At 37.6% G+C, this 17,568-nt stretch overlaps 1 long non-coding RNA gene across 1 annotated transcript; it reads left to right on the top strand.

Moving 5' to 3' along the window:
- Nucleotides 1-1,795: 1,795 nt before the first annotated feature.
- Nucleotides 1,796-6,750, top strand: LOC145950711 (uncharacterized). Its single transcript, XR_014428578.1, has 3 exons — nucleotides 1,796-4,075; nucleotides 4,148-5,150; nucleotides 5,237-6,750. It is a non-coding gene; the product is annotated as an uncharacterized LOC145950711 (long non-coding RNA).
- The last annotated feature ends 10,818 nt before the right edge of the window (nucleotides 6,751-17,568 follow it).

The following is a 17,568-nucleotide window of genomic DNA, read 5'->3' as shown; positions in this document are numbered from 1 at the left end:
TAATCAAATAAACATCACGTCCTTCCTTCCCCTTCCATAAAATAATAATAACAATAATAATAATAATAATATTATTATTATTATTATTACTATTATTAAACATATCTTCTCCGTTTTATAAGATAACTTAAACATAATTATTAATAATAAAATATTTCATAAAAATAACTCCTGCTCTACTAATTAAACAAAATATAATTACAAATCATGTCACATAATTAAACTAGAACTCATATTACTAATTAAATAATATCAAAAATACTAAAATAAATACATTAAACGTGAAAATAATTTCTAAAATACTATTTATTATAAGATATGAAATTTTACATAAAGAGATTAATAATAATAAGAGTTAAATCAATAATATATATATATATAAACTAATTTAATATTTTTTATATGTAATGATTAAATTGAGAATTTATAATATATAAGACGAGTAAATTGTATGTTTAACTTATTTATTTATTTTTTCTTAGACTGTGTTACACGTTTCAGACTTATAGTTGACATACTTTTCAATAGCCTGGACTTGCTATTGCAGTTTTAGTCTTTTCCACTTTTCCTGACATGGTTATCTAATTAGATTCTCTTCTACATTTACAAACAAGAAAATCAAAAGCTAAAACACAAAAATATTGAAAAGACAGAAAAAAAATATATGATGGGAAAAATAGCTGAGAAAAATAGAACGGTTGCTTGGAGCCGGCAAAATCATGTGCAAAATAGGATCTAAGGGCCATGATCATTAACACTCATAAATAATGCATAAGCATCCAAAAAGTGGACATATGAAGAAATTACTGGCTAGAGGGTTAGTTATGATCTTAGAAGATCTTTCCATAACATGTATTTACAATTTTTAATTTTTAAAAGGAATAATGTTTTATCGTATATTATATAAAGACTAGTTAAAAACTATTTGACTCAAAATCATTAATAATTATATATATTTATAAATAATATTCAATAAAAATATATTTTATTATTAGAAATGAGAGCGTTATATAATAACATTTAGATTATAAATAAAAAAATTAAGAGTTGAAATTAAAACATTATAATGAATATTCATCAATAAAATCTTTATTATTATTAATGGATGGTAGCAACAATAAAAATAGTAATAATATAGTCCAATTGTAAAAAAATACGTGATTTATATATAATTTAAAGGGTGTATATAGTTATTTCATCTCTCAAAATTTAAAAAATAAAAATAAAAACAATAAAGAAAATGCCTAGAATATATGTTTAGGAAGTGTAAGAAGGAGGAAAAATGAATATGGAAAATTAAGTAAAAGTAAAGAAAATTTAATAATAATAATGTTTGGGAAAGATAATAAATAACAACAATTAACAATCATGGAAGGGGAGTTTGCATGATTTCATAAGTAAATGGGTGCTTCCAAAATTCTTCCAGCACTACAACGAAATAAGGTGTCAATGTCTTGACTTGCTTGCTAAAAGGTGGGCTTTGAAGTCATGGTTGGCCTAGATGTATAAGAAGGTTGAATTGGCTTAGATCATGGAGCTTGAGTTGATGGCATTCCAGAAGGAAAAATTGAATCCTCTAAAGAATCAGAGGACATCGAGTTTGAATCTAGTAGCTTGCACTAGTGGAAAAAGTAGCTTTTACGTCTCCTAAATTACGTCGGAATGGGTAAAGATCGACGTTATAAAAACGCGGTGGCACAATCGTAAATAACAGAAGATAATTTACGTCGGCCTGGTAGGGGTCCGACGTAAATTATCAGTTCTACGTCGGCTCTATACCTGCCCGACGTAGAATTGATAATTTACGTCGGACCACTACTAGGCCGACGTAAATTATCTCCTGGTGCTACAAAACTCCCAATATTCTCATATTCCCGCGCGCGCCTTGTACTCTCATATTGATTCTCATATTCTTGTATGTAAGTTTCGGAGGCCCTTGTTTGAACACATTGCTCTCAGTCTAAGTCCTTGAAGAGTCTGCACTGAGGTAACTTTCATTCTCATATTCTTCCCATTATTTTGTTTATTTTTGTGTTTTACGTTCATCTGGAACGGCCCGTTCTGCAAGGAGAACGGCCCGTTCTGCAAGGAGAACGGCCCGTTCTGCAAGGAGAACGGCCCGTTCTGCAAGGAGAACGGCCCGTTCTGCTGGAATTTTTGTTCTTGTAATTTGTTGATCTGGAACGGCCCGTTCTAATTTCAGTACGGGCCATTCCAGATGCATTAAAGAAGAGACTTTTTTAGGCATTGACCTTTAGTTTACCATCCATTCTGTTTGTGTATTATTTTTTTTTATTAATTATTATGTTGCTATATTGTTATTATGTTTTAGGCATTGACCTTTAGTTTACCATCTATTCTGTTTGTGTATTATTTGTTTTTTTATTAGTTATTATGTTGCTATATTGTTATTATTTTTTTTACTTTATTTGTCTATTCAGTTAATTCATTGTTTTAATAATGAGAGTTTAATTTTTTCAGGATTATGGAGGATTCTGGGTCTGGCAGTGGAAGGAGGGAAGGTAGATCTGTCACCCGATTGTCTAGGTTGACAGCTGGGCGCATTGCCAAGGAGAGGACACCGGTTGAGGTGGATCCTCGTTCTGGCAAGGCATCAGGCCCAAATGCTACCAAGTTTAAGAGCTATTTGGGAGTCCTAGCTCGACGACATGTTTCTATTATCATTCCATCATGGGATGACGTTCAGGAGGTTGACAAGAACCTCATGTGGCAGGATATTCAGGTATATACTTTCACATCCCTTGAATATTATATAACTTAAATACATTATTTATTAATTGTTGTTATTTTCATAGCAAAATTTTGTCATTCCCAATTCTGAGGTCATGAGGAGGAAGATGTTATCTGCCCTGGCCACTAGGTGGAGAGACTTCAAGACTTTCTTGACACGGGAGTATGTATTTGGAGAGCGACAAAATGAGACTCCCTGTCTAAAGTACCAGATCACTGATGAGGAGTGGATGCAATTTCGTGCCACTCGATTGGACCCTTCGTGGCAGGTTAGTTATTGATAACTCTTACATTGACACAAATACTTAAGGTATATTTTAATTAATCTTATTTTCTTTTTTGTATTATTGCAGGCTAAAAGAATAGCTGCCCAAGAACGACAGGCCAAGAATGATGCACCCCATCTATTGTCAAGAGGGGGATATGAAAGAAAAAAAAAGGAAATGAAGAAGGCTAGGGCAAAGGCAGCAGGGGTTGAGTCTGCTGACCGTGTGGAGTCACCTCCCCGCCATGAGATGTGGATAGCAGCCTAGACAAAATCAGATGGGCAAATGACTTCTGAGTCTGCAAGGGTCGTTGCGGATAAAATAGTAAGTAAAAATATACAAACTAACACTCTTCATTTCAACTCATTTAATTCATAAGTGTAGTTTAGGGTATACTTATTGTTAATATGTTGTAGGAGGGTTTAGTTGAGCAGAGCACCCAAGGCTCATTTGTTTCCGATGGTCGGAATGATATCCTCACAACGGCCATAGGAAGGCCAGAGCACGGAGGCCGTGTGCGTGGTGTTGGTGGTTCTTGGAGCCACCGAGATTTCTTTGGTGCCCGATCATCGAGGAGCACTATTGACTCTTGCAGTCAAGAGGTTATGCAGAGATTGGAGCAGAGATTGGAGAGTCAGTTTGAAGAGAGATTGAAGAATATTCAAAAATAGTTTGAATAGAAGTTTGAACTTTTGGCTCGTTCTCAGCAACAGACTGCAGTTGCTCATGATGGTGTTCGAGTCAGCACTAAAGGGAGTTGTGCTGCTCCAAATCCCTCACCAGATCAGACTCACACTGATGTACCAAACCAGTGTGAGTTATATGTTGAGGATGACCCCCCACGGTTAGTGGCTTTTGGCCGAGTATTTGAGGGTGGCTCAACCATCCATGGTGTCCCTCTACAGCCAGACTGGACACGGGTTGTGGTTGACCAAGTTCAAGATGCTGCTGCTCCAGTGCCTTTGCCCAATACAGAGGTTCAACTAGTGGGGCAGGCAACCGACACATTCTTAGCTTGGCCAAAACGTTTGGTCATGCCGCTTTCAGCACGGGCAAAGGTAATTATATTATTGCTCTTTTATATTCTTATAATTCTATTATTGTTTAACTAATTTTCATTATTTCTTTAGGATTTTATCAATCGTGGTAAGCAGGTCATCAGAGAACCTCATGTTGATGATGCTGATATCGCAGAAGCTGAGGGTGATCCCATATCTAAGCTTCTAATCATATTACCACGATTAAAGAAGAAACCAATTCAATTGCAGTGGGACATTAGAGTTTTTGGAGTTGATAGCTCTGATGTTCCACTATACATATCTTTGCTTGATGCATTAGAGATTGTTGGGGGAAACTCCATGTTAAATATATCTATCATACAGCTGTGGGCCATGTAAGTCATATTTTCTTTTATGAGTCTAAATTTACAATAATTACATTTAACTTATAATAATTATTTGTGTTAGGTACATGGACAAATTGAGTGTGGAGCAAGGACAAGCAGAAGTATATGGATTTATTGAGCCTCAATCAATCCAAAAATCAGGAAACACTCAGGTCCAGATCCAGCAATATATGCAAACATGGATGAGTGACTCAAGAAGAGATATATACATGGCTCCATACATTGACGGGTTAGTTTTTTAATTGGTTTTTTAATCATGGTAATTTTATAACTAATTTGTTTTTCATACAATGTAGGTCCCATTGGCAGTTAATGGTAATCATTCCTAAGGAATACACCGTGGTGTGGTTTTGTTCACTACATCGAAAACCAAGCCACGAAATTAAATGCCAATTACAAGGGTAACTAAATTTTTCATTATGTTTTAAAACTGTAATTATATATATTGGCTAACATTTGTTTTTATTTCAATTAATTAGAATCGTGTCTAGAGCTAATATATTAAGTGGAAGAGGCGGATCATCAAAGTCATTGCATTTCATATGCCCTAAGGTTAGCAAATTAATTCATACAGTCAATAATATTTAAATTTATTGACTTTGGAAATAATAGTTATTTGTTTCTCATTTTAGTGTAATAAGCAACAAGACTCGTTTGAATGTGGCTATTACATCATGTATTGGATGAGAGCCATAGTTTCTGCGGGTATTATTGATTCTTGGGCGCAGGTAATTCATATCAAAATTTATTTAACTATATTTATCTTTAGGATAATTAACATTGCATATTAATGACACTTAAATTAATGTTTCAGGTCTTTCAAGATCCATCTTCATTGCCCGAAGATGAGTTGCTCAAGATAAGAGAATAATGGACAACTTTTTTTCTAAGTTTAGTTAGTTAGATATTATGTTTATAGTTTGATAGTTAGTTAGTTTAGTTAGTTAGATATTATGTTTATAGTTTGATAGTTAGTTAGTTTAGTTAGTTAGATAGCATTGACAAACATATGTTTTATAGCTTTTTTAGGATAATAGGATTTATAGCTTTTGTCATTCAATTTTGAAATATAATTTGAATTTCTATTCTGGACTGCCTGGTTTAGATTTGGTATTTTGGACTATATTTATATGCAGGTGTTGGGTATATAAAAAATTTATAAACGTTTTAGAAAAAAAACAGCCACAATTTACGTCGGACATGGCGTTGTCCGACGTAAATTTACGTCGGGCCTTGCAATGGCCGACGTAAATTTACGTCGGACCACTCCATGTCCGACGTAAAATTGTGGCTGTTTTTTGTCCCTTTTACGTCGGTCTGTGAGAATCCCCGACGTAAATTTACGTCGCCTTTCAGAGGCGACGTAAATTTACGTCTCCCGTATTAACGTCGGAACCTTTTCCGACGTAAAAGACCCTTTGTGTACTAGTGTTGGTAGATCGATTAATTGTCACAACTCAACATTCTGTTGTCAAGGGAAAACCATTTCTTCCTTATGTCACTTTTGTTGTTGTTGGTTTTGCTTCTTACATTGTTGCAACTCTGTTAGCATTTAGTGTTGTTACGAATTCCATAATTCCTGTTTGGTGAAGCTCCTATTCCAACCATTGTCTCAATTTAGTAGAGTCTGTAGGAAAAATTTTAAGAGTTAGTCATCTATACACTGTCAGTGTAAAGTTTTTTTTACACTGCTAACCAATTATATCTTTTAATTGTGTCATGTCACTATAAACACATTTACTTTAACAGTGACATGACACAATTAAAAGATATAATTGATTGTCAGTGTAAAAAAACTTCATACTGACAGTATATAAGTGATTAACTCAAATTTTAATAGTTTCATAGTGGTTACCAGATGTTCTTGCTAAAAGATGAATGCAAAAAGTCTTCAATTGAAAGTCTTCGGTCCTTTATATAAGAAAAAAATAACTAATTTATCAAAAATAATAAAAATGGTTAAGATGATTAATTTTCATTAATAATGTCATAGAATTAAATTTTATTTCAAAAATATCTTTAAAATTAATTGGTTTAAATATAGGTTGCATTAAAGGGTAGTACATCTAATTCAAGGGACTATTTTTTTCAACAATGAGAATAATTTGTATTGTTAATACATCAATAAATACACTATAAAAGAAAATTAATAATTCATATATTTTAAAGTAAGTTATTGTTTCTTATAATTAGAACAAAAAAATTTAATCATTTATTTCTTATAAAAGCACATGAAGAAATATGTGCTTTTACATTTTTCTATATTGATATTGAGATGCTTTTTTATTTATTTATATATATTGATTAATGCTTCCTGTAACACCATTTATAATGAAAATCATTTTTTTACTATAAAAAAAATTAATATAGTTTTTGTACTATTCATACCGCGAAACCGAGCTCTAGCTTGACATCACAGCACAGAACGACCTCGGACACGCGCTAGGCGACATCGGTCAAGACAAGGCCCGCTATATAAATAGGTCATAACTAATCTCAGGCCCAAGGCCCAATGAAACCTTAATTCATACAAGGGTACGTGCATTACTTATAGGAGATATACATCCACAAACATTAACTTTAGCATCGGAGTCTCTTTTGCAGGTACCACCCCCACTCTGAAACAGCAAACGTACCCGGCGAAGGAGGCTCACCAATCTTGCCCAGCAGATCATCCCTACGACCGATCTCCGGTAAGAACATTTGGCGCCCACCGTGGAGTCGATCAAGACAGCTCTTATCAGCCACACGTATAGTTTTCACCCGAAGCCATAGTAGACGAGCAACGGACGACCTAGATCGCTCAACAAGAATGGACAGTGAAGCAGCGCTAAGAAGACTGATCGAACAAGTCAATCAAATGCGGTAGGAACACGTCGTCGACCTGGACAACATTCGTGCCAAGCACGAAACTGACCTAGTGGCGCTGCATGTTGAGAATGAGCGCATTCGCGCCCAGCTTCCTCGGCGCCCTTCTGATCAACCCCCACAACCGAGTAATCCACATGAGGAAAAAGGACACTCTGTTTCCCAACCATCGACTGCACCCAAAGCGGCGACCCATAGGTCTACTGTTCATCAGTCACACGTGCCGACAAATAGGTCAGACCACAAAGTCATCAATGCTCCCGCCCAGGCTCCTGGGAATCGGTTGAGCATCCACCGCCACCCTTTTGTCGACGGCATCATGGAGACGCCCCTCCTCTTCGGATGGAAACCTCTCAACATCGATCGCTACGATGACACGACTGACCCAGATGAGCACGTCGACCTATACATTACACAGGTAAACCTATACACTAATGAAGATGCTATTCTTTGTAGGGTTTTTTTGACCTCGCTTAAGGGAGCAGCACTTGCCTGGTACACTCAATTGCCTGCGGGGTCGATCGAGGGATGATATGCTTTTTTCTTATGTGTTGGATTGATTTTTGTGCTTGCAGGCATCATGGAGAGGAGCAAGTGGCGCGAGCTGAAAGCCCGCTACAATGTTGCTGAGATCGAGGTCCCTGAGCCCCTCGAGGAGAAGGTCGCTCCCTGGAAACCGTAGGAAGAGAAAGAGGGGAGAGAAGGAGGTCGGGGGGATCTCTGCCCCTCAAGATGCTGAGGAGGTGTATCTTTGTATTCGACCTTGCCCGTGACCTTGCCCGCGAATTCGAACTTTGCATTCCTCCTTTCATCGTCTCTATTTTCCTTTGTCATCGCCGTTTCTGGCAACCCAGTCGTCGTTAAGGTCATTTTTTGAGGAAGAGTACCAGGTGCTTCCTTTCTGCTGTCTTTTTTCTCGTTCTTCTTCTCTGTCGGTCTCCCTCTCCTTTTTTCTTCGTCCTTCCCGTTCTTGGCTTCTTGTGCACGTCGAACTTTGCATTCCTCCTTTCATCGTCTCCGTTTGCCTTTTTCGTCGCCATTTCCGGCAACCCAGTCGTCGTTAAGGTCATTTTTCTGAGGAATAGTACCAGGTACTTCCTTTCTGCTGTCTTCTTTCTCGTTCTTCTTCTTTGTCGATCTCCCTCTCCTTTCTTCTTTGTCCTTCTCGTTCTTCGAGACTTTTTATTTTTCGATGGCTGGTGATAGCGGCGCCGCCCCCTCTGCATCGGCCAAGGGCAAGGGCAAGGGAAAGGCGCGCGACAAAGCGGTGGCCGACGAGTCGGCCGCTGCTAAAAAGAATAAGGGTGGTAATCACCCTAGGGATGCCTTCCCCGTCATCACTGGCTACGAATGGGTCAGGGGTGACATTGGAGAATTCCAGAGCGTCTTCAAAACATTCCTTGAGATTAACGTGATGTGGAAATCGCTCAAGATCTGCCAAGGGTCCATTTCGAAGCTCATCCGGCTCGAACCGTGTCAGCCCGGCGAGCGTGTATATGTGGGGGGTACCTCTAATCCCCCTTTTTTTCTATATGTACCAGTGTTTCTTTAAGGATTTAGGCGTATGCCTTCCCTTTACGCAGTTCGAATGCGATTTTTTTAACTTCGTCAATGTGGCTCCTTGCCAACTTCACCCCAACAGCTGGGGTTTTTTAAGGGCTTTTCAAGTCCTATGCTCGACCTTAGGGATAGGGTTGTCTCTGCCTGTTTTTCTTCATTTTTATCAACTTGAATTGGGTGAGCGTCCCTATGGTTGGGTGTCCCTGAATGAGAGTAAGGCTGGGGAGCTGTTTTCGCTTTACTCCCAGTCATACAAAAGCTTCAAGAATGAGTTTTTCCGGGTTTTGCCTAAAGAGGTCAACCCGTTGAAAGATTAAGTGTTCCACTTCGGCGGGTTGCCGAGGTTTCCCCTTTACTAGCAGCAGGATCCGATCAAGTTCAACGGGTCAGCCAATCTTCAACTGACGGCCTCGGATATTGCTGCCTTTCAGGGGCTTAGAGAGTGAGTACCTCGGCACCCTTGGTTGTTGGGCTTTCTTACTTTTTCTTCTTTTTCTTCTTTTTCTTATGTGTTGGATTGATTTTTGTGCTTGCAGGCATCATGGGGAGGAGCAAGTGGCACAAGCTGAAAGCCCGCTACAACGTTGCCGAGATCAAGGTCCCCGAGCCACTCGAGGAGGAGGTCGCTCCCCTGGAAACCCGCAGGAAGAGAAAGAAGGGAGAGAAGGAGGTCAAGGGGACCTCTGCCCCTCAAGATGCTGAGGAGGTGACGTCGAAGGCTGTTGATGCCGAAGCTGTTGACCTAACCGAGAGTCCTCCTCTCGAGGGATCATCCCGAGTTGTTGTGGAGGAGGTTGCTCATGAGGTGCAGGTTAGTATCTTTCTTGTTGCTTATTGTTTCTTTTCCCTGTTGCGTAGTCTCCTCGCCTTTTAACTTAGGGAAAATTTTGTTTTGTGTTGTGTCCAGGTGGTGGCAGAGTGAGCAGATTGTTGTTGCTGGCTTCCTCTAGGATGTGCACTCGGGGCACTTTCAGGGGGGTGTAGAAGTCGTATCTCCCCCCTTTGTTTGCCCTAGCAGCCTTCTTGAACTGATTGTCATTGGTGACCTTCATCTTGTCTTTGTGACCGTGGTCCGGCTTTGCCTGTGATTTTTCACAAACCTGGTCAGGAAAGTAAAGTGCTCTTCCATCTGAATGCACCTTGTAGCTGAGACACGGAGTTCGTCCATGTCAAGGGAAGATCGTCGACACAACGAAAGGTCTTGGCTTGAGTGCCATGAGCATGGCGTGTAGGGCGACCTCGGGGTTTAAGTTTCAGATTTTGACCGAGGTGCTGGCAAAGCGCTCAATGAATGCCCTTAGTGATTCGTCGTCGCCCTGTCTGAGACTGGCCAACCTGGCTGATGTGACATGGTGAGGTCGACTCGTGGCGTACTACACCGTGAATCACCTTACCAGGGTGTCGAAGTTGTTGATCGACCCCGCAGGCAATAGAGTGTACCAGGCAAGTGTTTCTCCCTTGAGCGAGGTCGAAAAAACCCTACATAGAATAAGCAAAACAACTTCTCGGTGGCAGTTGGCTCAGGCCCCGCCTACACACAACACAAAACAAAATTTTCCCTAAGTTAAAAGGCGAGGAGACTACGCAACAAGGAAAAGAAACCATAAGCAACAAGAAAGATACCAACCTACACCTCATGAGCGACCTCCTCCACAGCAACTCGGGATGATCCCTCAAGAGGAGGACTCTCGATTAGGTCAACGGCGTCGGCATCAACAACCTTCGACGTCACCTCCTCAGCATCTTGAGGGGTAGAGGTCCCCCCAACCTCCTTCTCTCCCCTCTTTCTCTTCCTGTAGGTTTCTAGGAGAGCGACCTCCTCCTTGAGGGGCTCGGGGACCTCGATCTCGGCAACATTGTAGCGGGCTTTCAGCTCGTGCCATTTACTCCTCCCCATGATGCCTGCAAGCACAAAAATCAATCCAACACATAAGAAAAAGAAGAAAAAGAAGAAAAAGAAGAAAAGGCAAGAAAGCCCAACAACCAAGGGTGCCGAGGTACTCACTCTCTAAGCCCCTCTCCTTGTACGCATAATTAGCAAGCGACAGGACAAGCTTGCAATCCAAAGGAAGAGGAAGCGCGGCTAAAGCAGTAATGGCAGCAGTATCCGAGGTCATCAGTTGAAGATTGGTTGACCCTTTGAACTTGATTGGATCCTGCTGCCAATAAAGGGAAACCTCGGCAATCCGCCGAAGTGGAACACTTAATCTTGTTAGAAAAGAATGGCACAATCCAAGAGGGGGGTGAATTGGATTCTATGACACTTTAAAAATTTTCAGAGTATTTAGGATCTTTATTTCAATTAAACTTTTCTAAAAATGAATTTTCAATGAAGCTTCTTAAAGACTTGTTATAGAAGAATGAAACCTATATGTTTTCTTGATTACTCAATAATGAGGTTCAAAGTTAACACCAATATGTAATGCTTTAATTCAGTTTAAACCAACATTATTCATGCACACATGTTAATCAAGAACAATCTTCTTTAATGCACAATCAAGATATTACACAAAGTAAAAGATAAGGGTAAGAGAAGATTGCACAAGTCTTTTATCCTGGTTCAACCACTTCACATGTGACCTACATCCAGTCCTCAATCACAACCTGATCAAGATTTGTTCCACTATCTTATTGAAGAAGGTTTACAAGCATACCATACATGCATATACTCCTACATTCAAGATAACCACTTTCTTGACCTCAAGAAAGCACCCCTTGTAGAAACCCACTACAAGAATTCCTTACCACTTGAGAAACCCTCTCAAGATTTACAAGTATTCACAAAGAATTAAGGAACGAATTCACCTGGAATTCAGAAGCAAATCTTAATCTCTTCGCTTTCAAGAATGTGATGATGATGATGATCCTTTCAAAGTTTTTCACAAACGTTTTTCTTCTTGGATTCACAAAGAAAACTCTCCAAGATTGTCACAAAGACTTCACAAAAATGCTTTTCTAATTTTGATTCTAAATTCTAACTCTGTTTTGAAGTTTCAAAAAGTTCAAACTATTTATAAAAGTTTCAGAACCAGATAACCGATTATTTTAAAGAATAATCGATTATTTTGTTCTTCATGATTTCTGGAAATCAACCAAGAACAATTTAATCAATTATTTTGCTGGATAATCGATTATTCCAGAGAGTCATTTCTGGGATAATTGATTATTTCACAAATAATCGATTATTGCAGCAAGGCATCCCATTTTGCCTATTGCTGGAATAATCGATTATATTTAATGATAATCGATTATTTTGAGTTAGTTTTTAAAACTTTGTTTTAAGTCTCAAAATAACTTCTTAACCTTTAAACTCATCATCATACACTCCCTAATCAGATTAGATATAGATTTAGCTTATGCACACAACACACACAAAAGATAAACTCAATCAAAACAATTTTATACACTATAAACTACTCCTATTACATAGCATCTTCCTTTTGACTTTGTTTTTGACTTCTAAGTTGGTGTTTTCCTCAGCACATATTTGTTATCATCAAAACTCTTCAAACGTCAGAGGTGATCTCATCAAGCTCAGGCTCCCCCAATCTCAACAATCTCCCCTTTTTTGATGATGACAAACCAAGCTAGGCTTTAGCCATTGTGCTTTTTCTTTCACATTCAACACCTGCAAATAAAAAAACCTGCAAAGCACACACACACAACCTTTCTCCCCCTTTGGGCATCATCAAAAACAAATCAAGCTATGTTTGTTCACAACACACAATATAAGCCATATGCACACACCTTATATGTTCAGAACAATACCAAAACTGGTTTAAATATCATAGGTATTGATCAACAACCAAACTTTGTGAACTTTGAACTATAATATCCAAGTTAGAATCAAATATCAATTTAGATCAGCAACTCAAGCATGAATTGGTCAGCCAAAATTACAAGTTATGATCCATAATTCAGAATTTCAAAATCCAAAAACATTATCAATTTAGCTCACCATATATCAAATATCAAGATATCAATGCTCAAGAAAAAACAGAACATCATCATGCTCAAAAACAGAGCATCATAGCATCAACCAACCAAATCAGAATTTGTCACACCATCCAAACCAATATATCAGCAATTCAAACTTCAAATTCCATCAGAAATTAAATTGTTCAGCAGATTTAAAGCATTAAAATTGTTCCAGAATTAAAAACTTTCCAAGTTCTTGGTGCTCCAGAAGAGTTGGAAAGCTAAAGCCTTCATTCTTGAACCATTCCAACTTAAGGGTCTTGGGAGGGATGATTCTCCGACCCGCATACCACTCAAAGTAATATTCTTGGGTTTTCTCATCCGCGAACCATTTGGAGATTAGTTGCCCTGAGGGCAGAGGGCGTTTGCTCCCCCTCACTTCAAGCTTCTTGGGTCTCTTGGAGGAAGAAGCCATGAATGGGTCTTGGTGGAGTAGAAAAGAATGAGAGAGATGAGGAGGTTAGGGTTTGAGGGTTTGAGAGAATGTGAGAATGTGGAGAAATAAGAGGTTTTGAGGGTTCTTATGCCCTAGCACGTTCTGAATGGGAGAGGTTTTCTAACTAAAGAGTTATGGGAGGTTAAGGGTTTGGCGCGCATATAAACGTTCAAAATGCTTCAGGAATGTCTAAAGTCACCCAGATAATTGATTATTTATACAAATAATCGATTATTTGTATCAGTAAAAACCCTTTAAAAACATTATTTGCTATGAATAATCGATTATTTTTAGAATAATCGATTATTCTTGAGGGTGGTTTTTCCTAACTTCGCCCAGATAATCGATTATTTTCAAGATAATCGATTATTCCAGAGGTCTTTCAGATTCCTCTTCCCAGATAATCGATTATTACCCTAGATAATCGATTATTCCAGAGACTCTTGAGATTCATCATACCAGATAATCGATTATTGCCCAAATAATCGATTATTACAGAGGCTCTTGGAATTCTTCATCTCCCAGATAATCGATTATTACCCAAATAATCGATTATTATTATGGGTTTACTTGAAATAATCGATTATATTTTAAGATAATCGATTATTCCAGAGAAGTTCTGCTTCTCAGAATTTTAACCTTTCAAAATACTCTAAGTCTAGTTTGTTCCTTGAATACTTTCTTTTATGTATCAATGTATCATACTTTCTCCAAACAATCATACAAACATTCTCAAATCATAATCAATTCAAACATGATTCATTGATTATGCCTAGTTCAATTCTTAATTGGTTAAATCTTTCCCTTGGTAGAGGTTTTGTAAATATGTCAGCTAATTGCTTACTAGTCTCTACAACACAATCATTCCTTTGAACATGATCTCTCAAAAAGTGGTGTCTTATCTCTATATGTTTTGTCCTAGAGTGCAAAATTGGGTTTTTGGTCAAATTTATTTCACTTGTATTGTCACATCTCAGAGGTATTTTATTTAGCTCAGTTCCATAATCTCTTAGTTGTTGCTTCATCCAAAGAATTTGAGCACAACAACTCCCAGCAGCTATATACTCAGCCTCAGCTATACTTAAAGCAACACAAGCTTGCTTTTTGTTATGCCATGAGACAAGTGCACTACCTAGTAGGTGACAAGTACCACTTTTGCTTTTTCTATCTAGTCTACACCAACATAGTCTGAATCTGAGTAGCCTGTCAGACTTAGTGAGACTCCCTTTGGATACCACAAACCTACATTGGTTGTACCTTTCAAATATTTAAGAATTCTCTTTACACTCTTCATGTGAGATTCTTTTGGATTAGCCTGAAATCTTGCACACAAGCACACAGCAAACATTATATCAGGCCTACTAGCTGTCAAGTACAAAAGTCATCCAATGATACCTCTATATTTTGAGTTATCAACAGCTATGCCTTTCTCATCTAAGTCAAGATTGCAATTGTTTGATATTGGGGTGGCAACCTCCTTACACCCTTCCATACCAAACTTTTTCAAAAGTTCATTGCAATACTTGCTTTGACTTATGAAAATCCCATCACTCATTTGTTTGATTTGCAACCCCAAAAAGAATGTAAGCTCCCACATCATTGACATTTCAAATTCTCCTTGCATGGTTTTAGCAAATTCTTTACATAGAGAGACATTGGTAGATCCAAATACAATATCATCCACATAGATTTGAACATACATTGTATCATTTTTAAACTTCTTGACAAACTATGTATTATCTACTTTCCCTTTCACATAGTCATTTTCAATCAAAAATTTGCTCAACCTATCATACCATGATCTTGGAGCTTGCTTCAAGCCATAGAGTGCCTTTTTAAGTTTGTACACATGATTAGGATTTTTAAAATCCACAAAGCCTGGTGGTTGCTCCACATACACTTCCTCTTGTATCAGCCCATTGAGAAAAATACTTTTCACATCCATTTGATAAAGCTTGAAATTCATTATAGAGGAATAAGCAAGAAGTAATCTAATGGCTTCTATCCTTGCTACAGGGGCAAAAGTCTCATCATAGTCAATTCCCTCTTCTTGATTATACCCCTTAGCCACTAGCATTACCTTATTTCTTATAACTATCCCAGATTCATCAAGCTTATTTCTAAAAACCCACTTGGTTCCTATAATTGGATAATCAGTTGGTAATGGCACTAAATCCCATACTTCATTTCTTTCAAACTAATTTAGTTCCTCTTGCATGGCCATTAACCAATGTTCATCTTTTAGTGCTTCATCAATGCTCTTAGGTTCAACTTGTGACACAAAAGCCATAGTATTGCAAATATTCTTAATGGCACTCCTAGTTGAAACTCCCTTACCAATATTTCCAATTATGTTATCCATTGATAAGTCCCTAGAAGTTTTCCATTCCTTAGGCAATTGTTCACTCATTTCCTTTGTGTTTTCATGTGATTCACTCTTTTTAGGCTTATTATTAGTTTCACTCTCCAATAGAGGTTGATCAAGCAAATCAGTCAAGTCTTCAATTTCAGTTTTCCTTGTCTCTTGTTTGTTAGACTCATCAAATACAACATGGAAAAATTCTTCAACAACTAGAGTTCTCTTGTTATAGATTCTATAGGCTTTGCTATTTGTTGAGTTTCCTAGAAAGATTGCCTCATTAACCTTTGCATCAAATTTTCCAAGTTGCTCTTTCCCATTGTTCAGCATAAAGCACTTACACCCAAACACTCTAAAATATGAAATGTTAGGCTTCCTTCCATTGTAAATTTCATAGGGTGTTTTCTTTAATATAGGTCGGATCAGAACTTTGTTTAACACATGACAAGCTGTGTTAATAGCATCAGCCCAAAAGTATTTTGGCAATTTTGTCTCATTCAACATAGTCCTAGCTAGTTCTTCTAGAGACCTATTTTTCCTCTCAACAACCCCATTTTGTTGAGGTGTCCTAGGTGCTGAGAAATTATGGTTTATACCATGTTCCTCACAGAATTTTTGAAACATAATGTTTTGAAATTCACCTCCATGGTCACTTCTTATAGAGGCAATGTTTGAATTCTTTTCATTTTGAACAAGCTTGGCAAATTTTCTAAAGACATTAAAAGCATAATTTTTATTTGCAAGAAACATAACCCATGTGAATCTTGAGTAGTCATCTACAATCACTAAACCATAGTAGTTTCCACCTAAGCTCATGGTTCTTGAAGTACCAAACAAATCCATGTGAATTAATTGCAAAGGTCTAGTTGTGGAAATCTAATTTTTTCTTTTAAAGCTAGCCTTCACTTGCTTGCCCTTTTGACAAGCATCACATAGTTTGTCCTTACTAAACTTGAGTTTAGGTAATCCTACCACTAATTCTTTCCTACTCAGTTTATTTAAGTGAACCATATGAATATGTGCAGCTCTCCTATGCCAAAGCCATATATTGTCTTCTTGGGTTATTATGCACTTAGTGTTGGAAATTGCTATTGAGTGTTCTAAGTCAAGCATATATATGTTGTCAATTCTTTTTCCAATGAATATGATTTCTTTAGTCTTTTTATCAAATATCAAGCAACATGTATTATCAAATTCAATTTTAAAACCTCTATCACTAAGTTGACTTATACTCAGCAAATTATGTTTCAACCCATCAACAAGCAATACATTTTCAATCAATGTTTGAGAGGAGGAGTTACCAATATTACCATGACCAAGAATTCTCCCTTTGTTGTTGTCACCATAGGTAACATACCCTTCAATTTTAGACTTGAGAATTTTGAAGGATCTCCAGTCATATGCCTTGAGCAACCACTATCAAGATACCATAGTAAGTTCTTGGCCCTCAAGCATTCCTACAACAAAGATTCATAGAAAAAATTTAGGTACCCATGTGAAGGGTCCTTGTAGGTTAGTTCTCAGCCTTTGGCTCTTTTCAATCCAAACCATTTCTCCATTTGGAACTCCATATTTCCTAGAGTAGCAATTCCTTATTGTGTGACCTCTTTTACAACAATAATAACAAGTTGTTTGTCTAGAGAAATTGCTTTTAAATTTTCTGAAATCTTGGTTTTTCTTAAAAACTCCTTTCTTTGACTTGAATGGCATGCTCATGCTTTGATTAAAACCAAGTCCACTCCTATCAAAAGTGTTTCTTTGTTTTCCCAAAAGAATATTTAAATTTGCATTTCCATTTATGAACTTTGCAAGAGTGGATTTCAAATCAGCATTTTCTTTTTCAAAAGTCTTGCAATTTTCACAAACATGTTTTGAGGAGGAGGAGGTTTCACAATGAGCTTCACTAAAGTTGAAAATAGTTTGAAGATTTTCATGCTCATGTTTC

The sequence above is a fragment of the Cajanus cajan genome, chromosome 8, assembly GCF_000230855.2.
Source record: "Cajanus cajan strain Asha chromosome 8, NIPB_CcT2T_4, whole genome shotgun sequence".
Taxonomy (NCBI): domain Eukaryota; kingdom Viridiplantae; phylum Streptophyta; class Magnoliopsida; order Fabales; family Fabaceae; genus Cajanus; species Cajanus cajan.
The sequence above is the reverse complement of the archived record's forward strand: the minus strand, read 5'-3'. Positions and strand labels throughout refer to the sequence as shown.